The 14184-nt window shown below is 37.4% G+C and overlaps 1 protein-coding gene across 1 annotated transcript in view; it reads right to left on the reverse strand.

The window, feature by feature from the left end:
* The window catches only part of tectb (tectorin beta), a 28468-nt gene extending 15002 nt beyond the window's left edge, over window positions 1-13466 (reverse strand). Inside the window, exon 1 of the mRNA XM_039736404.1 lies at window positions 13399-13466. The gene's annotated coding sequence lies outside the window, so the exon portion shown is untranslated. The remainder of the gene's footprint in view (window positions 1-13398) is intronic.
* Between the last annotated feature and the right edge of the window lie 718 nt (window positions 13467-14184).

The following is a 14184-nucleotide window of genomic DNA, read 5'->3' on the forward strand; positions in this document are numbered from 1 at the left end:
GCAAAGACCAACCCAATGCACTTTACAAGTACAGAACATCAGTACAACAGTTTGCACAAACTGGAGTTTAGGCAGGTGAAGTGGCTCATACCACAAGGTGGGACTTAAACTGCCAACTTTGTGCCCATGGGAGACAATTTGTTAAGCATTAAACTAAACCAAAAAGAAGTTAAAAAATAACCTATAAAGGAAGAATTAAAGTAACTTGTCACTTTATGTTATTGATTTATAAAGGATAGGCATCCTGTTCTGGGCAGGTTTCTTCAGTGTTTCCTATTTTTACGTAGGCTTTTGCTCACTGTTAACAATAAATGTTTGCAAAATAAATAAACTGATATTTTGCCTCCCAAGGGATACATTTGCATTTTTACTCATGTCCTTTTTCTTAAGTCAAACCATTTTAAATCAAGTTACAAAATGTATGTATGGCACAACATTCAGGTGCATTCTCGGACTTAGTTAACTGATATGAAAGTTGGAGCATTTCACATTTTTTCAGTTGTTCTATCCAATAGTCAGTTATCCCATTTTTGTTTATTAAATATTTGTGTAACAATGAGTCATATTCAAAAATAACAGTGATAATAGAGTTGAATTCCATGTGTTTGTAGACTACATTATACATACATGCTTCTTAATAGCACTTTACAATGTCATGTCGTTCAAATGTAGCCTAAATGGGCTTGTGGTTGTGCAATAGCTTTCATACATAACAGAATAAAATATAAATGTGATTTAATGACAAAAACTAAGGCGAATGCCTTTAAAATCATAGTTGATGAAAACTATAACAATAGAAAATGTTACAAACAGACTACTGGACAATGAGTGATGTGACGCTCTTGGAACATTTTTATCACACGACGTGGTCCGCCAAGAAATAACGAACATAAATGATGGCATCTGCAATTTTAAAAACTTGAATGCACGCTTGTAATTGGATAATCAGAAAATCATAATGTCAGCCAGCATCCTGCTTCACTGTGCTCCACTATAACAGCCAATATATAACAGCAAAAAAAAAAAAATTCAGACACATGGACCAACTTTAATTACAACACTGATGAAAATAAAACCCAGTGTCAGTCATGTGGAATGAAGCTCGAAGGAAAGAACACCACAAACCTGAGAGGCTTCTGGTGGCTTCCTGAAATTCATACCAAGATATGGCAGTAGAGTGTTTTACCGTGTTAGCCATAGATTGATACAGGAGAAAGTAGGGTGAAATGACACCTTTTATTGGCTAACTAAATAGATTACAAATACAAGACTTACCTGATGAAGGGGCCTTAGCTGCCTCGAAAGCTTGCGTTTGTAATCTATTTAGTTAGCCAATAAAAGGTGTCATTTCACCCTACTTTCTCCTATACCAAGATATGTAATGTTATCTAGATGGCAACTTGCCCGATACCAATACTGTTAACTCTGGCTTTGGTTCACCCTGCTAATACTAATGCTTCAAGTAGGATTGGGGAAAACATCTTTCTTAATTTAACAAAATAAAAAAGATTCACAGACACACACAGGATTTTGTTATTTCCAGTTTTTTCCTTTTTGCAAATTACTTAAGAAACAGATTTGCACAGCTTTGAGAGCGCAATCAGATGCACTCAGCCTCAGATGTGAGTTTTAACTGTTTAGCTTGCAGGGTCACACATTTGACACCACAGATGAATTAACTGGGGAATTAATCACTTTTAATACAGTGTCCTACACAGTCCCAATAAAGGAACAGAAGATTCATATTCGTTCTTTGAGTGTAATGAGCACATCTACTCATGTTTGTCCACGCATGCATCCATTTTGTAACTGGTTGGTACAGTTCAGGGTTGCGAGTGAAACCACCTCACATGCCTCAAATTACACATACAGGCACAGTGGAAGTGACAAAAGAATCAGAGCAATTAAAAATCGAGACAAGTTTCAAATGATGTGGCCATTTGGTTTGTCTACATCATCGATGAAATGAGCTGCCCCATTTGTTAATACTAACATAAAATGTATTTAGGATTTAAGCGCTTGAAGCGCGTCTCCCAATTAATACGATATGTACATGTCATTGCAGAAGACAAATCTGCAAGCACTAAATTTTTGTTATTCGTTTGGTTTCTGACAGCAAACTAATGTTTATGGGTATAACCCCTAAAATGTGAAGAACATAGTAAAAACACTTATGATGTCATATATCAGAATGGTACGTTCGTGAATGCAATGAAGTTTCTCCCTGACTACAGGCAACCTTTGTAATCGTGGATTTGCACACAAGTCTGATGACTGATGTGACACGCTGGGAACAGCACAGCAAAGGCTTTTTTTACAAGAGTTCTGAAATATTGGATTCATCTAAAAAATTTGACTCATTAGTTAAATGTTACTCTTTAGTGAGTTTTTAACAAGCTAATGATGTAAATATAAATTTTACAATAACAAATGCTGCAAGCCTAACAGAGTGATTCTCTGACAAACCAGATTTTAAAAGTATTTTGTTACAGAAATAGCTTTTAAGGGTTTGTTTAATTGTAAGTATCCTAAATTATTTTGGAATTTACTAATTCAACAGTACAGATATAATACAATTAGAATTTTTGTTTTTAGCATTATTTTAAGCAGTATTTTTCAGTTGTTGGAGAAAAAATATCACAATAAATTTAAAATGTGCACATGGCCAAATACATAAATCAGACAGTCCATAATAATCTCATTCTTTATAAAGCTGTGCTGAAATTAAATACTGTATGTGCTGATTGGTCTTTTGGCAAAATATTATAACAGCATAACTAAGGCATGCTGAAGTCCAGAAAACTGTGATGACAGATTATCTGACCGAGTTCTTTGGGAGTAAAATCCTTTCTACACCTACTCTTCATTTTATGTTCAATAACCACTACATGTGGTTTGGCTAATTCGCTTACATCTTACCATAATACTTTAGAGGTACAGTATATTCTGTGCATATTCATATGTTAAACAAGATTTCCTTCTGATTTTGACTATTTCACTAATTTACTTTTAGTTTCCTAAAATTAAATTGAATTAAATAATAAATTAATTTATATTTTGTTGACTAAAACTATCCTAAAACAATGATTAAATGACTAAAATGTGACTAAAACAAAGGTGCAATTTAGTCAGAAGATTAAGTAAGAGTAGAAATAAATCAAAATGTATTGTCAAATTTAACAGTGCTAGTAATTTGTTAAAATATAAAAACAACTAAGAACTTGAAAAGAAACAATTATAAAACAGGAATACCAAGGGTGGCAGTTACCATAAATAATTTCACTCCAGTCTGAAGATATACAGAAGCATAAGAGGTTCTTTGGGTACAAATAAACTACAGCCGGAGTTAAGTCTGTACATTTTACTGCTAAGTGTCCTTTTTAGCATGGTGCCAACTGTAACCTTGCTACAGTATATACTTGCTATTTGCAGCATAATCAACCTCCTCTGGTACCATAGAAACTGCAAACCATAGTGCACTCCTTATTGTTTGCCCAGCCGCTCCATTCTTCCGCTTGCACATCAACTGCAGTTCCCTAGCTAAACCTGCGCAATGTTTAAATCACTTAGGGTTGCTGCACTTTTCCTGTGTTATTAATTAGTCCAAACACCATTTAGCTGCAGGTTGATAGTGACTCATCTTTGCAATAAAGATTTTAGTTCAGTCAATTCAGTCTTACATATGCTTATATAACTACTTTCCTTTTCCTTTCATTTCCGGAGAAGTGACGTCCTTAATTTTAGTATTTTTATAGCTAATTTATCTAAAGCAGCAGGAGAAAGGTTGCTATCGTGTGAGCTGATTGCTTATGCACCCTTTCTGGCCATTGTATTATCTATCTGAGCAGCAGTCAGCTGAGTAAAGGAAGAAAATATACAACTTGGTGCAACGGCTGTCAAGTTAAAACTGAAACAGTAAACTAATTTGTAGTTGAAGTCACAAGAAATATTTCTCTGTTTTAAGATAGCTTTTCCGATACTTTTCAAAGGGAGATTTTGAAATTTCAAAACTTAGCGCAGTGTGATCTGCTTGATACATCTCAACAAAAATAGATGTGTCGCAATAAATTTCATTGAAGAATAAATCTGCCTAATTTTTATCAAAATTCGTCAATGGACGGCTGAGTTGTTTCATGCGATCAGACTGACAGATATGACTATTGCAGTAGGTGCTTCTAGCATTGAATGTTAATGCACCTAAAAACAGAACAAAACAAGCTGGAAAGAGTGGATGCATTCCTGACACTGTCAAGCATTTAGACTTTTTTTAACTTCTTAAAAACAAAACATTCTCATTTGTACTTAATATAGTTCAGTATTCAAGGCAGCCAAAACCCATCCAGGAAGCAAATATGAACTTGTCAGGGCTTATATAAAATTAACAAATAAGCTGTTACTGTATGTGTGTCTTTAGAATTTGGATGAAGAACGTGAATCCCTGAAGAAAAATTCAGCAGGGAAACATGGAGTACATACGAACTCCACACAGACAGCAATCAGGTGTGGTATTGAAACTCAGGCCACTGTGTCACTTAGTTCTTAACAGCATTTGGCGTTTTGAGTTCACATGCAGATTTGGGGGCACCTTTATGGGTTTTTTTTTTTATGCACGCCGATTCCTGCTTTTTGGGCTTATGGATACTTTAATGCTCAAATCCATGCAAAGTTTTCCACAACTGGACACCAGAAGGTTTGAAAATATTAGGTTAAATAAATGTAAAAATGTGCCTTTCATTACTGTGTTGAGTGAAGACACCTCAGAATTAATTTGTTAGTAAATGTCGTGGCTCCTTCAGTGTCTGTTATACTAACAAAATGTACAAAGATCCATCTTTTCTTTCTTGCTTTTTATCACTGACCATACTTAGAATATAATTAAAACCCCAAATTGAAAATTAGACATGCTTTTTACACTTCTGACATATTCCATCATACTATACATAGAGAGTTAAGATACTGAACTGTTCAAAGATAAATATAATCTCATTTCATAAACTGCATTGCCTTCCTGCCTCTGAACCCCATTAATCACCTAGAAGACTTCTAAAAGCTTTCAGAGAAGGGGTAAAGAGAGAAAAATCTTTTTGAAAGCATAAGATACGATAAATGGCTGCTTTCCATGTAAAGCTTCTTATTAGTGACTTTAAATAAAGCTGTGCATAACTACCACTTTAGAATTCTGTCTGATTAATGGAGTGAGATGAGCGATTTTCCAATATTCAATAAAAATTCCTTAGTCAGGAATAATAAGGCAATGTTACTCATTGATTATTCAGCGTGAAGTTTGATTTCACCCACATTTCTTTGCTCATGTCAAATTACAGTTATATACTGTAGATATGGTTTATTTGTTTTACCCATTAGAAAAATTACAGTTGAAGCACATGGACGCTAAAAAAACTGGAACATGAAGATAAGACATGTAGCCTCACAGATATACTGTACCTCTAACCTACTCATTCTTAGTTTATATTCTCATTTGATACCAGGGTATTTACAGGCACCACCTAAAGTCTCAATATTTGTTTTGTGATTGAGTTATTGTATAGATTTCCTCATTGTTTGTACAACACGCCCCATTACTGGTCGTAAATTTGTTGTTGAATGATTACAAAAGAGCCGTGCTGCAGTTGTGTTCAGGGAAAATGCTGTGTTCTTGTAGCTCTAAATTAATGCATTAAATATGCAGTTACACTGTTGGAGAATTGATAAGCATTGGTTAATATGTGCAGCACAGTTTTCTGTGTTCTTGCAACTGATTTTTTTGCAATATAATTCTTTTTTTTTAATTCTTATAGAGTGCCATACATGCACATTTGCAGGCATTGCGCCCTTTTGTGTTTATTTTACGTTAAAATAAAATACAAAATAACATGCAATAAAACAAAAATACACCAAACAACATGAACACAGTAACCACTTTATCAGGTTCCCCAGTTTATTATCACAAAAAGTCTCCTTCTTGAAATAATCATATATGGCTGCAACTCGCTTTGTAGAACATACAGACATGGTGAAGAGTTTTAGCTCTTTATTTAGTTTTTGTTTGGCCAGACAAGATGCATTATCTAAGCAACTATGCTGAAAGGTTTAGGGTTAAATTAAAAATATACCCACTTAAAAAGCAGTGTACGCATTACCACAGTACTGTCCCTAGGAGCAAACTCAAGGACTTTGACAGTTAAAGATTGTCGGTGCAAGACGTGATGGTTTAAGCATCTCAAACACAGCTAGCCTTCTGGGTTTTCATGAACTACAGTCTGTAAAATGTAAAGAGAATGATGAGATAAAGTAAAAAAAGCATCCAGTGAATGGAACTTCTGTGAGTGAAATCAACTTGTCCTTGAGAGACACTGTAGGTTAGAGAACATAGCCGGACTCATTCAAGGTAAAAGGTCAAAATGCTGAAATAACAGCTGCTTACAACAGGGGTGTGCGGAAGGAAATCTCTGAATGCAAAATGGGTTGGACCTTGAAGCAGCTAGACTCCATTCTTCTTAGCTAAGTACAGGCCATGGTTGGCACATGGTTACCAAAACTAGATGATTGAAATCTGGAAAAGCTTGCCACCTTTGAGGAACCTTGATTTTTGATTTTTTTTTTTATCCAGAAGGTAAGGTCATATTGTGCTATAACAGCACAACTCTATTGACCCATCCTGCCTTTTATTAAAAGGTAATGTAATGGGAAATGTTTTCTTGGCACACATTGGGCCTCTTAACATCAGAGAATTCCACTGTGTACCTAAACATTTTTGTTAACAATATGCACTTTGTGGCATATCTTGTCTATCATCTCATAAACATGACAGTGATTACAGTTAACTACAGTGGACTGCAAATCCCCAAATCGTAATCAAAACTGAGTATCTTTTGGATGAGTGTAATAGGACAGGGGTCCTCAATCACGGTCCTGGAGAGCCGCAGTGGCTGCAGGTTTTTGCTCCAACCCAGTTGCTTAATAAAAAGCACTTATTGCTAAAGTAACACTTCTGCTTCACTTTAGTGATTTTGAGCCCTTAATTTTGTCTTAAACAGCTATTTTAATTGCTCCTTATTATCAATAACATGCAAATGACAGAGCAGCATTTCTCCATTTAGCGTATTTACATTTACACCTGTGTGTATTTATCTGCACTATTGGGTTTAATTAAATACTTGGAAGAAAAATGAAGAGAAAAAAGTGAAGGACTGAGAATTACTCGTTCATTTTAGCCTTCAAATCATTTGCATGATAGAAAGGGAAAGAAAATCTAGGATATGAGAATGATCTGACATAGCAGAGTTAATTTAATTTCATAGCTTGTTAGTGCTTTATTGGCAAGAATTGCTTTCTAATTAAGCAACCAGGTCAGAACAAAAACCTGCAGCCACTGCAGCTCTCCAGGACTGGGATTGAGGACCCCTGTAATAGGAGGTTTTCAGCATAAATCTGTGGCCAAACATCTGCAGGGGCTGTGTGAAACTATCAAGTAAAATCCCTAAGATACAGTTTCTGTGCCATTTTGAATCTATACTATGATGAATTTAGGCCATTCTGCAGTCAAAAGGTGGCCCCACCTGGTATTAGAAAGGTGTACCTAATACAAAGGACATTGGGTGGCAATATACTACCAATAACAAGAGGTTGCCAGAGCAAGGGCACAATCAACATGTTTCTAACCCCAGAGGAAACACTTGCAAAGGGAGATTAGCAGTGGCAGTGGCAGATTATCTGAGTGTACCAGCCTAGAATGAAAACACCAACTAAAGGGGCAATGAATTTTGTCACATGTTGGACACCTCTGGACAGGACTCCTCCAAGATGTTAGTGCAAGAGAGAAAGGGAAATATCGTAAGAGTTGTGGAGGAGCATTCCCACCAGGATGCAAGAGGTCAGTCAAAACCAGGATATGTTGGGGCATCTGCCAGTATGTCATGAGAGTGCAAGAGTTTGCTGAGAAAACCTAGAGTACCTTCTTTCCAAAGAGGTGCCAATAAACCATCCCTAACCAGGAATGATGATGCCATGTTACTTATGTAAACATGACACCAAAAAGGACTGCAAAGGAGCTGTGTGTTCTTTTGCCTTGGCACTAGGGGAGCAGACACAGTTTCACCTTGAGTTAGAGAAGTGCCTTGAAAATGCAGCTTGTTAATGACAACCAGGAGCAGAAGCCTAGGGAATTCTTGCCAGAGCTCCAGCATGGTGTTTCAGGACCAAATGGACTGTTGCTGGCCCCTAAAATGATTCCAGGATGAGAACATTCAAATTTGCCTCAAGTCAGAGTTCAAGAGTCAGGAGAGGAGTTGGGGAAAAGGCTCGATGGTAGGAAGGATGAAGAAAACGGTCTTAAGGATGTCAGAGGACAGTGTTTTTGTGGTGAGCAAGTCAGTGAACCACCCTGACTGATAGACAGTCTAGGTCATGGGGCAGATCTCCACTTTTATCTGCCGTAACCTCAAACTCTTCCTGGGGATTCCATGGCATTCCCAGCAAGCTGAGAGATATAATCTCTCCAGCATGTCCTGGGTCTGCCCCGAGTTTTCCATCCCAGTCAGACAGGCCCAAAACATCTAGTCAGGGAGGCATCCTAATCAGATGGTGGAACTACCTAAACTGGCTTCTATTGATGCAGGAGATCAGAGGCTCTACTTTTAGCGCTTCTGAGTGTCTCACCCTATCTCTAAATCAGAGCCAAGACATCTAAGATAGGGTGGCACGGTGGTGCAGTGGTAGCGCTGCTGCCTCGCAGTTAGGAGACTTGGGTTTGCTTCCCAGGTCCTCCCTGCGTGGAGTTTGCATGTTGTCTGCATGGGTTTCCTCTGGGAGCTCCAGCTTCCTCCCACAGTCCAAAGACATGCAGGCTAGGTGTATTAGTGATTCTAAATTGGCCTGTTTGTGTGTGTCCTGCGGTGGGTTGGCAGCCTGCTTGGGATTGGTTCCTGCCTTGTTGGCTGGGATTGGCTCCAGCAGACCGCTGTGTTCAGATTCAGTGGGTTGGAAAATGGATGGACATCTAAGAAAGAAACTCACTTCTGTTGCTTCTATCTATGATCTAGTTCTTTTGTTCACTTTCCACATCTCGTGACCATAGATGAGCATAGGAACATACATCTACCAGTTTGCCTTTAGGTTCAGCTCCATCTTCACCAAAACTGACTAGTACAATGTCATGACTGCAGACACCATTCTGATTCGCCTATTGTTCTCCTGTATATTTGTCTACCATATTTATCAATGATGGCTCACAAGATCAGAATATGTTTACAGATATTTTCATACTTGGAGCAAGTGTTAGGCTTAAATGACTTTGCTTTTTTAAATTTTTGTTTATGTTTTGTTTATGTTTATGTTTTTATGCTAAATTCACCTTTTTAACATTTTTGTGATATCAAGTGAATGTTCCCCTTTTATAATATATAAACAAGATCTCTATAGACTTTTTAAGTTAGTTTCTAAATGCACTTAATATCAATAAACATGTGATAAAATAAGCACATATTAATCCTGATGGTAATGGAGACATGAAGAAAAAAGAAAATGTACAAATGGCGTAACATTGGGGTGCATTTGGGAACTAAGTTAACTGTTAAGAAAGCTTGAGCATATAAACTTCTCTTCCCTTTCTAAACCTATACTAAGTTTATATCACTTACAGGAGCTGCACTTTTCTATTGTAATAAATTAATTAAAACAACTTTTACCTGAAGGTGATAACATCAGTTCTTAACAATGATAATTTGTAGATAATATTAGTCCAGTCAATACAGTCTTAAGTATGCTTAATCGATTTCCCCTTTAATTCATTTCTACAGAAATTACTTTTTGTTTGTACTTTTATGGTTAATTTACATAAAGAAGCAAAATGAGTTTTCAGATTCACTAGTGAGAATGTTTGAAATATCAAAGCTTTGTACTGCACAATTTGTTTGAGCTATCTCAAAGGTAATTACACTGTCTCACAAATTTCCTTGAAGAATAAGTGTGACAAATTTCAACAAAATTGGTCCACTGGGGCTGAGTTGTTTTATTCAGAAAGACATACTGTCTGTTTCAAATTATTGCTATCTATTCAGTTACCTATCATTTATTTTTGATTATTTCTATATCTGGTGCTGAGTTGTCACCCGTTGCACGGCTGGCCTTGGGTCCTAATTTGGGATCCTGAGGAGATTTATCATGTGGTGGATGCTATCAACCCCTCTTAATTATAATGTGGTCCTTTACCTGTCTTGTGTTTGTCCTGTGTTTATGTATATTTTGCACTGCAGTGCAGGGGAATGTTATTTTGTGCAATTGTATGCTTTATTATGGTGTAGAGATGGTATGACAATAAAGCCACTTGACTTGACAGACAGGGCTATTGCAGTAGGTGCTTCTTGTATTATATGTATTTGTACTACTGACTCATTTATTTTTCAGTGTGATCCACTAGTTTATGACATTTATAATAATCCTAGGCTCATCTTTTATTTACCCTAAGGTATCCCGAAGCTGATGCTGCCATTACTCAATTCTGGGTAACTAAATCTAACCTAAACTCGTTCCTGCGTGTGCTGTTCTGTATCTTCTTCTGCAGATGCCTTTGGGCTTATGAGGTGGTTTTTGATTAAACTGACCTTTGTAATTAAACTCACTTTTAAAGGAACTGTAACTCAACTTTGAGACTAGACTCCTAAAGATGCAAAGATTGTTTGTTATAAGTAAGTGGAATCCCTTTAGATGCCATTTTCTAAGTAACTACAGTACATAAAATAAAAAGCTCAGTTTCTGAGAACAGTAGCTGTTCTCCAACAATTTCTTCTCATACATATTTAAGAGTGCATTAAAAGCAGTTACATCAAAAAAAGCAAACCTACCTTCACACCTTGCAGGAGGATGAGGGACGCCACTAAAATGTTAGATGTTCATAACGTCTAAAGGAGCTTTGGCTGCTAAGTCCAGGCTATCTATATACTCGACTACCAAGGCTATCCTATCTGACTAATGAAATCCACAGAGTATTTGGACATCCTTTTATAGCCTCCCATATAATTGAGCTCCTTCTGCGGTAACATCCAGTGCACTGGCATCATCACAATGGGCCGCTTCTCTAGCTGGATGTCATTGAGATTTAAATTTCTTCCCCAAAGGAGGTAAAAGTAATGTCTACTGTTTAATTAGCATCTCCTTTTACAGTAGGGATGCCTTGATCTCGGACTCTCCCGTTCATATTAAAAAGGCATCCAGACCCCCACTATTTACTTTCAATGGCCTCAGTTTCTATGGGCAGCAGTAATGGAGTCCCAGCAGTGTGAGGAAATAGAGGAAAATTAGCTGAAATAAAATACCTGGGAAAAGGTAAATATTTTCTTGATTTATTTGTAACCTTGTGTGCCAGGAATTCTCTGCTGCTTTAAAAGGTAGGAAACAATTCCCTTGAGTTATGGTGGTATAGTTCTTTAATGTTCTTTGAACATCCAGTGGTATTTATTAACATGGGTTTCAAATATTTATATACTGTATTTTAATTTATTCTTGGTTATCATGATGCCAGAGAGTATCACAGTTAGATGTTTATCAGAATTTGACTATACTCTATACTCTGTATGTGTGACAATACTATTAACTACTACTACTAAAAGAGAATTTGCAAAGACAGTGAAAGTCTAAATTCATCTAATATTTCTATTTCTAGGCTTGTCTGTCTTGGGAGCACCAGGTTCAAGACAGTAACAAACCCTGGATGAAATGCCAGCCCATCACACGGCCCACTCATTCATACATGGACACATTGGGTCAGACATGGTGAACTGAACCAATAAAAACATAGTTTACAGTAGACACCACATTACACTGCCCTTACTGGGCAAAGTCTGCACACATAGTGAATGGGCTGAGATTCAAACTTAACATTGCATCCTCCTTCATGTATACCAGGCCAAGTTACACAAAAAAAGAAAAGAAAATGCAATAAGTCACAGGGTCAGGCTTTGAGCTCAGTGTCCTGGAGCTGTATCACAGCAGTACTAACTAACTACTATGCTGCCTTGCTCCGAGTCTATCCTGTTGTTGTAATTTCACTTATTTTTATATAGAGCCCTTCTTAGCTGAGCACAGGAAGCACTGCACATAAGAATAGTAAACTTATAATAAGACATATTGATTCAAGTTCATGTCACATGTCTTATTAAAGATATCATAAGAGTGTTCGATCTCCTAAAATGCAGCAATGGCCTTGCCCCCCGCAGAAGGCAGAAATGCTAAGTACCTGTGCTTCACTATTCCTTTTACTGTATTTAGCACAGCTCATTAGGCCACTTATAGGCCAGGGCCTCTATGATAAGTGGAGGGCAGGGGAGTGCTAAGTAACATAAAATGAACTCAAGTAGCAATAAAATATCCAAGTAAAGCATTTATCATTACTCTTGCTGTATTCACTAAATGAACTGTAAAATTGCCTCTTTACTTTTAATTAAAAAAAAATAAAATGACATCAAATCTTATAAACACAAGGAGCTGTGCAATGCATCAGGTTTGCTTGTTTTAAAAATTGTCACGACATGGTACATTTTAACAACATCATTCCACATTGATTATATCTACTCTTAATTTTTCCCTGTATTCTCTTTTTAAAAGAAGAAATGGTGCTCAATCAACTATATTGATACATTCCAGAATTTTGAAGACCTGCACTAGACCCACTGCTGCCCTGCCCAGGGACTGATCCTACCTTGCTCCCTCTGCTTGCTGGGATGGGCTCCAACTTCACCGTGCATTAGATCACAGATGTTCAGTTCTGTTAGCCTTTCCTGTGCTTTTCTCCGGAAATGGACTTTGCTTCTATATTTTTTATGTGACGTGATGATAAAACTTTTACTCAATTTGACCTTATAAAGTATAAGATTCCTTGATCTTCATGGGTCTACTTTACTGTGCTGCCACACCCACACACCCCAAGCAATCGTTTTAGCCAGTCTAGCCAAAGAAGAACTCAATCGACTGAAGTGACCAGTAGACTGTAAGGGTGACTTTTCTTCTTCGTAGCAAGCCCGATCCAAACCCTGCTACATGTATTTAGTAATTTTACTAACTACAATATCTTTTACTTTTAAATATATTTTATTTAATTGGATTGAATACATCTCTATGAATGAGTTAAATGTCAGTAAAGCATGCAGTGCTACATCTTTTTAAAGTCAAATCAGATACCCACTCCCTTATCTGTTTAGAGAGCAAAGAAAGAAAGTGTGATAAATGGAAGGACAACTGGAGTCCCAAAGAAATCTGGCCACCAACCAGGAACCCTATCAGGCTACCCCATTTAATGCAATTATCCAAAAAACTGAACAGAAACAAGAACTCAGTGGTGCAACAGGAATCAGGGCTTGAATATGTTGTTGAAACTAAACTAGGTTCCGTATTAAAAAGGGTCACCTGAGTGGGTCATTCAAGAGGTTCAGCTTTTCCCTTGAAGTGAGATGCCCTCATCTGGGAACATCTCGGTTTTATTATGTCCTAGTCCACATTGACAGGACCTCGGGAATGATGGGTGCAGAATTCAGTTACCCTCAATGGGCAATTTTTCTGCGCTGCAGAGACAAAAAGAGATAACAATGGTTAATGACCATTCCCCCTCTCGCCCTTTAGTTGAATTCAAATGATGATCCTCAGAGGCCCATGCATGACAAAAAGAAAGAAAGAAAGAAAGAAAGAAAGAAAGAAAGAAAGAAAGAAAGAAAGAAAGAAAGGGGGCAACATAATTGGAAGTTTTCACTTAAGACAAAATCTTCTTCTTCTTCTTTTGGCTGATCCCGTTAGGATCATCTTCTTCCATATCTTTCTGTCCTTTGCAACTTGTTCTGTTACACTCACCACCTGCATGTCTTCTCTCACCACATCCATAAACCTTCTCTTAGGCCTTCCTCTTTTCCTCTTCCCTGGTAGCTCTATCCTTAGCATCCTTCTCCCAATATACTCAGCATCTCTCCTCTGCACATGTCCAAACCAACGCAATCTCCCCACTCTGACTTTGTCTCCCAACCATCCAACCTGAGCTGACCCTCTAATGTACTCATTTCTAATCCTTTCCATCCTCGTCACACCCAATGCAAATCTTAGCATCTTTAACTCTGCCACCTCCAGCTCTGTCTCCTGCTTTCTGGTCAGCGCCACCGTCTCCAACCCATATAACATAGCTGGTCTCACTACCGGCCTGTAGAT

The sequence above is a fragment of the Polypterus senegalus genome, chromosome 1 (genome assembly GCF_016835505.1).
Source record: "Polypterus senegalus isolate Bchr_013 chromosome 1, ASM1683550v1, whole genome shotgun sequence".
NCBI lineage: Eukaryota > Metazoa > Chordata > Cladistia > Polypteriformes > Polypteridae > Polypterus > Polypterus senegalus.